Source organism: Triticum aestivum, chromosome 3D (assembly GCF_018294505.1).
Source record: "Triticum aestivum cultivar Chinese Spring chromosome 3D, IWGSC CS RefSeq v2.1, whole genome shotgun sequence".
NCBI classification, from domain to species: domain Eukaryota; kingdom Viridiplantae; phylum Streptophyta; class Magnoliopsida; order Poales; family Poaceae; genus Triticum; species Triticum aestivum.
In genome coordinates, this window is record NC_057802.1 from 605,387,094 (window position 1) to 605,396,174 (window position 9,081).

At 46.6% G+C, this 9,081-nt stretch overlaps 1 long non-coding RNA gene across 1 annotated transcript; it reads left to right on the plus strand.

Annotated features, from left to right (window-relative positions):
* The first annotated feature begins 3,731 nt into the window (after positions 1–3,731).
* Positions 3,732–4,300, plus strand: LOC123075847 (uncharacterized). The gene is made up of 2 exons (XR_006436219.1): positions 3,732–3,967; positions 4,044–4,300. It is a non-coding gene; the product is annotated as an uncharacterized lncRNA (long non-coding RNA).
* The last annotated feature ends 4,781 nt before the right edge of the window (positions 4,301–9,081 follow it).

Sequence of the window (9,081 nt, forward strand, 5' to 3'; positions counted from 1 at the left end):
AATTTTCAATTTTAGAAGAATTTAATGGACAACCAATGCATTCATATATGGTTTCATGAAAATACATCACAAATATCCCATTTACAGCTAATTAATGCACAAACAACACAACTTTCCATTTTAGAATTATTTAATGGACAAACAACAGAATATTTCCTTTTATATGCATTCAGATATGGTTTCATGAACAAAGACCATAAATATGCCATTTAGAGCTAATTAATGACCAAACAACACAACTTTATGATATCAATGAATAAACTACATAACAATCCAATTTAGAGGCATTCATATAGGGCGTCATCAACAAACAACATCTGATACAAATTAATAAACAGACAAAAAAACAACTTGGGGTTACCTCATACACGTCGTCGTCGTCATCATAGTCAGGATCATACGGGTCCTTGAATCCAGTGATGGTCAGCTTCCTCTTCCTGCAATACAAGTAATTCAATTATACTACTAACTACATAACACAGTATTGAAAGATCAAGCAATCTGCAATGTGCTTCTAATAACCTAAAATAATACTTTGACCTAAAGTTAAACTGTATCCAAAGGTCAAGCATTCTACAATGATAGCTTGGTCAAACTAATATTTTAGGTCATGCTGACTGTGGTCCTTCAAACTATAATGCCAGACTGGGCACCAACACTAATCTTATGAGTGCTCAGGACTACCAATGGAGATAGTACATTCTTTGATGTACCCTGCAACTATATCAGTGAGCCATTGTGGTTCACAACAAGTAATTGCATTTAGTTCTTCTGGCTCATGTAATGTACATAGTGGTGCATCAGCTGCCCTGTTCTTTGAACCTTATATTGGATGGTATATTGTAATGCCCTGAGCTTCACGAAAGGAAAGCTTTGTGCAATTTTTGGTGCTAGGTGTGAAACTATTTCATATGACATTCATGCATGGAGTTATGCAACAACAATTTAATATGAGTTGGTCATCTGGCATAGTTGCATGTCTAGCAAACCTACTTATGGTTCACTTTATAAGTACAGGAATCCTACAGATCAAAAATAAACCTACCTACAATTTTAGTTTATGGATAATGAAGTGAAGGTCCTAACTATTTTGAAATTGTGCACTAGTTAAACATACTGTGTTCATTCCAACAATTAATTGATAAACTTCAAATGAAGGAAGTAGGATTTTAACCTTATTTGTACAATATCAACTTTAATAGATACACTAAGTGGCTGCTCGGCCCCTGCCTTGGCCCACTGAAGGAATATGCACAACAAATCTAACAACATATACATCACAGAACAAAATCTGAGCACATCCCACAATCCAGATTACAAAAAACCCTACCTCTCATTACGATCTCTCTAGCATTCAAGCACGAATCAACTACAAAAAACCCTAACTCTCAAATGGGGTTCCCCATTCAATCAAAAAACCCTAACAAACAGAAGGGGCTGCCGCATTCAATCATAAATCTACTATAAAAACCCTATCTACTAAATCTTTTGCTTATCAACAACTATGAAAGGAGGGGCACGAGAAGCATTACCACATCCACCACCTGCTTGTCGCTCGCCTCCGCACCTACATCCAGTGCGCCGCCAGACGCCGTCACCACCAGGTCTGGCACGACGGAGTCCGAGCCCACCACCCCTTGCTCCACCAGATCCGCCGCCGCAACGACCGATCCAGCGACTGCGGGTGCAGCATCTCCCGCACCGCCGATGGCGGCCATTTCTTGGACGGCATCTGCCGCGGTGTTCGCGGCCTCGACCACAACTCCGTGCAGTGTGGCGCCAGCGCCACGACCTTGCTCCATCGAAGCCTAAGAGAACCCGCCGGAGAGTGGGAGGCGGTGGGGTTGAGCGAGTAGGTGTTGTGGCGGGGCGATGGAGACAAGGGGGAGACGATGCGGCAAGGAGGGAGGGAGTGAGCCGATTTGTGGGAAAATGGTGGGGGCGACGCGGCCGGTGATGGTTCCCTCCCCCTTATAGGATGGGACATTTTTGCAAGTTTTCGTGCGTGGCGTGGCTTGCCCACGACCGCCGCACGTGACAAGGGAAAACGAAACGCCCACGTACAATACATGTATACCCTCAGCGTACAAAAGTTTTCGGGCAGGTGCGGGCTCATACAGGGCTCTACGCGGGCATAAAAAGACGATTGTGCACCTCTTCACGAATTGTTTTTAACAGATGTCAGCCGTCATTGTGTTTCACGCGCCGAGCGTTCAGTCGGGGGAGCACCGGAGCAGAAACGATGTACAAAATGCTATTGGGACCTAGGTTGTGCGGCTGTAAGCTGTCGTGATCTAGAACTTACAGGAAAAAGCCGGAAGGCCGCGAATCACGTGGGAGACGAGCATTATCCATTCTCCATCTTGTGGCTCGGGTTCGACTTCCGCCCCGGGCGCTCGCCATCCGCACTCTGCTTGAGTGGGGATTAGACCATGGTTCTCCAAGTCTTTCAGCTCTGCCTTGGTGACGGTGGAAGGCGTTCAGTGCCTCCACGCTGAGTCTGCTTCCTCTTCGTCTTCACCTTCCGCCACATCGGCGTCGATAGACTCCTGCGACGTCTCCGCTCCCACCGCAAGTGGGATCTCGGGCGTGGTCTCACGCGTTGTGAGCGCAACACCGCCAGCGGGCAGAACGCTCCCCTGAGTGGTCACGCCCAGAACGTCACCCACCGCCACATCAGTAGTCATTGGTGCAGCCGTCGCCGTGCTTGTGGTCGCTGGTGCCGTCGCCGCCTTGCTCGTGGTCGCCGGAGCCATCGCCGCCCCGAAATCAATGGAGGGATCCGCCATTACAGCTCGAGACAGGGCGCGCGACACGTTTGGGTGGCGGTTTCCGATGATGGAGATTGTGAGCGGTGGTCTCACTCGCCGGAGCTCGTCGGAGCGGTCGAGAGATAGAAATGGGAGGAAGAGGAGTAAGGAGCGAATGGAGGCGAGGGAGAACGAGATGGGGATTTATATCCCGAAAGTTGGAGATCCGTGCACAGCGGTGGGAAACCCCTGGATTTCCGCCACGCGTCATGCGCCTGCAGCATTATTATCGCGGTTGAGGCTAACATCTCCCGCGATCCCTTGATTTACGGGACGCATGATACGCAATGATGACGGTCTTTCGGCTTCGGCGCCAGGACTGTCGCGGGCGCGGAGGCTGACGACACGCTATCGACTTCGACAGGACGGTGCGCAGTCTTGACAAAACTGGACAGAGAAAAGAATCTTTGACCCGCGTGTCTTTTTCGGTTTAGTGGCGCTCTGCAAGCGCTCAAGCTCCTTGTCGTCTTCCGCAAAGACGGAACAAGAATTATTCAGTTTGGAAATGCTGCAAGTTCTGCGGATGTCAGTTCAAAGACGAATACTCGAAGACGAATCGCCATCAAGCAAAGAGAAAGATGAATGGAAAACTAGGACCCTTCCGGGGGCTAGTGTTGGGGTTATGCTGAACAGGGTATAGCGCCACACGGCCGTAATCCGCCTTATCAGGGTGGCCCAAGAGGTGGTGAAGCCGGATGGCTTACCGGGCGGCCTAGTAAGGCGAAGCACATGGCCCAAACCAACAAGGGGGAGTCCAAGACGAAGACGAGGAGCCCGCCGCTTTCGAGAAGAAGTCAAGAAGGAAGGATGAGTTAGAGTAGGACTCCGCCTTAGGTCGGTTACCTTGTAAGACCTAGGTCAGGACGCCTATATAAGCCTGCCTACGGGAAGGCTTAGGGCTACGCTTTCATACAATCTCATTGTAACCTGTACACATATTTCTCCTTAGTGAGTTATAGCAGCACATAGGGTTCCGCCACCGCCGTGGAATCCGAAGCTGGATAAACCTTGTGTGCAACTCCGTCACCGGAACCCCACGTTCTTCCCCACGCTCTGTTCATCGGCCAATGGCATCCTATCTTAGAACCGCTATTCTGATATTTCAACGACCCACATAAAGAATTTTCCTTCGGTGGACGCCAACTGCCCCATAGCAGGTCAGCATAATCTGCCAGCGCCGAACTTGGAAAGAATCCATTATAGGCTGAACTTCTGTATATGCGCTATTTGCAGTTAGCAACCATCTGAATTTGTCAGACTCGGTAGATAATTTGGGAACCTCCTGGATTCAACTAATATATAGGTAAGCACCAAATGTCCAAATTATTAGTTGATTCATGCTGCCCCCAAATTGGTGTGTATATAGTGTGTCGGAGCTAAATTAATATCTGCATAACGCGGCCAGTTCGATGGCTCTTGTACGTGCTGCATGCTTGCTGGGTACTTTGTATGTACTCACTGCGTTTCGAATTATAACGTATATGAGTATATCTGTCGGCTCTCGGTGCTGCCTTAAGCAGGGTGCTTTTTCAGCAACATCAAGTGAAGCTGCAGGGGTTCTATTATGTTATAAGGAAACACAATATAACGGTATGCACAGAAATTGAAACCTGCAGAAGTATGTGAATGGGTTTGTAATTATGTCAAGTCAAGCCTCGGATAAACAGATTATTATGTGCATCAGAAAATGGAAAAAATGTGGGAAAAAAGGATGTGAAGACAGATTTTTATTTTTGAGAACATTAAGCGTCCACAGGTGTCCGTGGCCCAATAAAAACATGTCTTCCACAACTCGTTACGGAGTATGGTCCAATTTTACCAGAGGAGTTGCTCATGCCAAGGCCCATGATACTGCATTGCATGATGGCGAAGACCCAAATATACTACCCTAAAAAAAACACCCAAATATACTGGGCTAAGTTATGGCCCGACTCCCCAACCCAGTTGTCCAGTACCTGCTCATTGTTCCCAAAGCCTTTGATGTATCGTTTTTGAGGAAAAAAAAGATTAGAAAATTCAAAGATGTCAAGCTGACCTAATTTGTACTCAGCCTGAGGATCGACGATCTGGAGTACTACCTCCGTCCTGGTTTATTAGTCCCCTTTGTAATTTGCGATAAATTTTGACCAAACATTTAACTGACAAAATGTTAGTGCATGTCAACAAAAAATATATTGTTGGATTCGCATTTGCATGTAGTTTTCAATGATATAATTTTTTGTGACATGCATGAACATTTTGTTAGTTAAGTTTATGATTAAAATTTGGCATAGATTACAATGCGGACCAATAAACCAGGACGGAGGTAGTAGTAAGTTACGCAGAGCGGACCATCTATCCAAAGCATTTCGAGAAAAAGACAAGATTGTTTCTAGCTAAAGTTGGAGCCACGTGTACGGACACGAGCAAGTATATCCAATCAAATATACTTCACTTTCACAAGGACTGGCCGCCGGTCCATTTCGAGCAGCAATGCACTATTTTCTTCTTCTGTTGGGGTGACCGCCCCAATTCCATCATGTTGCATGAAAACACAACCATCCAGTGTAGGCACCAATGACAAACAGCTAGCTAGCTAGATAAGTTGGTATCATTCAGGGAAATCGATAACGAGTTATGGGAGCAGATGCTCCCACAACCCGAATTTTTTTTAGCTTTTTTTCAAAATGTCAAAAAAATTCAAAATAAAATTTCGGGTGTTCATCTAGATAATGCCTACCCACGAAAAAAATTTGGCCATGAAAAATAATTTTTGTGCCTTGTGTAAAAAAGACAAATTTCGTCACTAGAAGACAAAATTTGAAAAGACATTGGCTGAGCTATTCAGGAGGTGGAAGAATGAGCTAAAATCAACGTTTGTCGAGCATGACAAGACTCCAGAATTCACCGGCCGATTTGAGAAGATCAAAGATCACTGGGACGCATTTGTCGCCCAAACGAAATCTGAGAGAGCAGAGAAGATGTCAGCGACAAACAAGATAAATGCTGCAAAGAAGAAGCATCACCATCGCACGGGGTCAGGTGGCTACCTGAAAGCCCGGCCATTGTGGGACAAGGCTGAGAATGACCTCCTTGGTAAAGGGATCGAACCAGAGACATTGCGCTGGCCAGACCGTTGCAGGACTTGGTTCTTCGGGGTTGGGGGAACATTGGACCCTGTAACAAGGAAGTGCGTTTGGACGAACGAGCAGTTGAATACACCCATCACGAAGCTTCAGCAGTATATCGAAAAAGCGCAGGAAGGGACGTTCGTTCCGGATAGAGAGAACAACGAGCTCACAGAGGCCCTCGGGAATCCTGAGCACCCCGGACGGACACGAGGCACGCCAGGCTCCGTTTCGTGGAAGGTTGGGTTTCCCGACGCAGGCGGTTACAAACGCCGGGAGAGGAAGAAGAAAAAGGAGTTAACCCAACTACAGGCGCTGCACGCAAGGGTACAAGCGCTAGAGGAACGAGACGCAGTTCGCAGCAAGCGACCTGCTGAAGCTACCCCGCCATCTCAGCGGAGAAGCAGCGTGGCATCCACCGAGCTGCTTCAGGAGCCTGTCTTCACGGGTCCTGCTAGCTACCCCGTGGATGCTATCACGGAGTCTCAGCATTGCCACCTTATGACGCAATGGCTGAAATTGAAAGTCAAGGCGGCTATCGGCTCTGTTGCACCTCCTGAACCTGGCGAAACTTTTCAGTGCCGGCCGATTCCAGAAGGATATGCTAGGGTGATGGTGGATGAAATAACGGACGGATTTGAGGACCTCGAGCTTGACTACCCTACGTGTGAAGGGGAGACTCGGCTGGGTTCTGCTCTGAAGACTTCATGCCTATGGTGGAAGGAGCTCATCAACCTTCCGAACTGGACTCCTCCGGCTCCTCCTCCTCCTCTGGCGAGTCAGAGCACTCCGCCTCCTCCGGTGAGTGATCAGGGCACTCAGCCTCCTTCTTCGACGGGTGACGGCACTCCGCCTCCTTCTCCGCCTGCACCGGCGCGCCCGAGCAGCCATCCTCCTCCTTCTCCCCCTCGGCAGCAAGGGCGGAAGAGACCCGTCGCCGCTTCGTAAGATCTGGCGCGTCATAGTCCTTCTCCTCCGCCTCGTAAGCAAGAACGAAAGAAGACAGCCGCAGCCGCTCCTTCTGCTCCAGCGTGTAGCAGTACAGCCAGAGGCGGGAGGCAATATAGATTCGGTCCATCTCTCAAGCCACTAGAGAAGTTACCATACGAGAGGACCGTGGAGGAAAACGCGGAGATCTGTCAAAGCCAAGTGAGGGAGTTCTTTGAAGGGGTGAAAGCGAAGAAACATCCACCTCCGGAGGAGAAGATAGATCCGGTGAAAGCGAAGCGCACTATAGATGCGCTGAAGAAACCACCAAAGTCTCCACCGAAAGGCAACTATGAGCGCATTATTGAAAGGTCATATATCGAAGTGGAGCGGTCGGGAAGTACTATCAGTGATCGAAGGTTAGCAGAACGATGAGCTGGGAAAAAATTGCCCAGCTCAACGAACAAGCGAACCAATCGTGCCCCCCGCTCAAGGTGTCTAGCGATATCATCGCTAATCATCCGGAGATTTTGCCCAATACCAATCTTGGAGATTACCTGCCCGACGATGTACATTATGATTTCTTGGAGGTGGACGAAAGCAGATACCATTCCGGGAAGCCACTCGTCAAAGATGGAACTATTCTAACAACAATGATGCGAAGATTCCATGATTGGTACATGAAAACATGCAGAGAGTCTGGGGGGTAGGATACTTTGACGCTGAGAGTTAAAGAGGAGCACGACCTCGTTGGAATTGAACTGTTGAGTCTTCCATTTGAGGAGATCTTCCAGTTATTCAATCAAAAGGCCCTCGATAAATTAACGATCACTTGCTACTGTCTGTAAGTACTATACTTCTGTCATTAAGTCTCTATATATAGCTCAGCTCTTTCATTGCATGTATATATAATTATCCTCACTATATTATGCAGATTGAAGATCGCCGAATGCAAGAAAAGACAAGTCGGTGATATTGGGTTCATCAACACAAAACTCATAGATGAATTTATGGTTAAATATAATGCCAAAGAAACCGAGGCCAACTTGCTACGATCATTAGTAAAAAATCAAAACAAAGCTATAATACTTTTTCCTTACAACTTCAAGTGAGTGTTATTGTCTTGTGCATATTCTCATTCCCTTATTACTCGAGGTTAATTATAGTAATGTAATTGATGAGTTATGCATATGCGTGCGCAGCTTCCACTATATTCTCCTAGAGATTAAGCTTGAGCAGGGACTAGTAACCTTCTTAGACTCGAGACGAAAAAACCCCGAGGAATATGCAGACATGACTAACATGCTCCAGAAGTAAGTTCAATCGATCATTATCGCACCATGCATATCGGCAACTTTGTTCATTTCCTGATATTAAGTAATTGTTTTCTTTGTCTGGCAGGGTTTGGAAAAACTTCACCGCACAAACTCCGGGACTGCCGGGGGAGCTGCGATTTATCCACCCGAAAGTAAGTACTACTAGCTAGTTCCGTGCATCTCCAGTGATTCTAGGGCTAGTTTCATCAATACCATTTAGCATGCTTGCTTATCAGTTTGATTGACCTCTATTTCTTGTAAAGTGGTTGTGGCAGGAACCCGGGACTAATTACTGTGGATACTACGTTTGCGAGTCCATCCACCACACGACCTGTGAGCGGGGCTACTCTAAAAAACAATATGAAGTGTGTAAGCAATAATATTCACAATTTTCTTTTATTACCATCATTTGTGTTGAGTTTCATTCATATATATATGTATATTGACCCCCTTCTTGAAATTAGATGTGGCAGATGCGGGATGAACTCCTACCACAAGATCGCATGAAAGCAATTCAAGAGGAATTGGCGGGATTCTTTCTTGACCATGTCATCGATAAAGCCGGAGAATACTATGTGGAATATGAGTTCAGAGGTTAATTAGGGGATTGTAATAGATCTTATATTGTATATATGTAGCCACTAGTAGCATCGGATAGATATACGAAAACTTGTTGTTCGACCAATCTCTCGGAGAACGAGAGGTATATCACTTATCTCTGTATGCATATGTTCATGACGATCTTCTGTACTTAATGGTTTCCTTCATTTGCTTACTAGCTAGCGTGTCGAGTCCTCTCTATACGTATAGTACGTAGCGTCGACCAAGCACGGAGATAAGAGAGGACACGTACTTCTCTCCATTAATTAGCTAGCTAACAAAATATATGAAACACCTAAATTAACCCCCCAAAACCCCCTA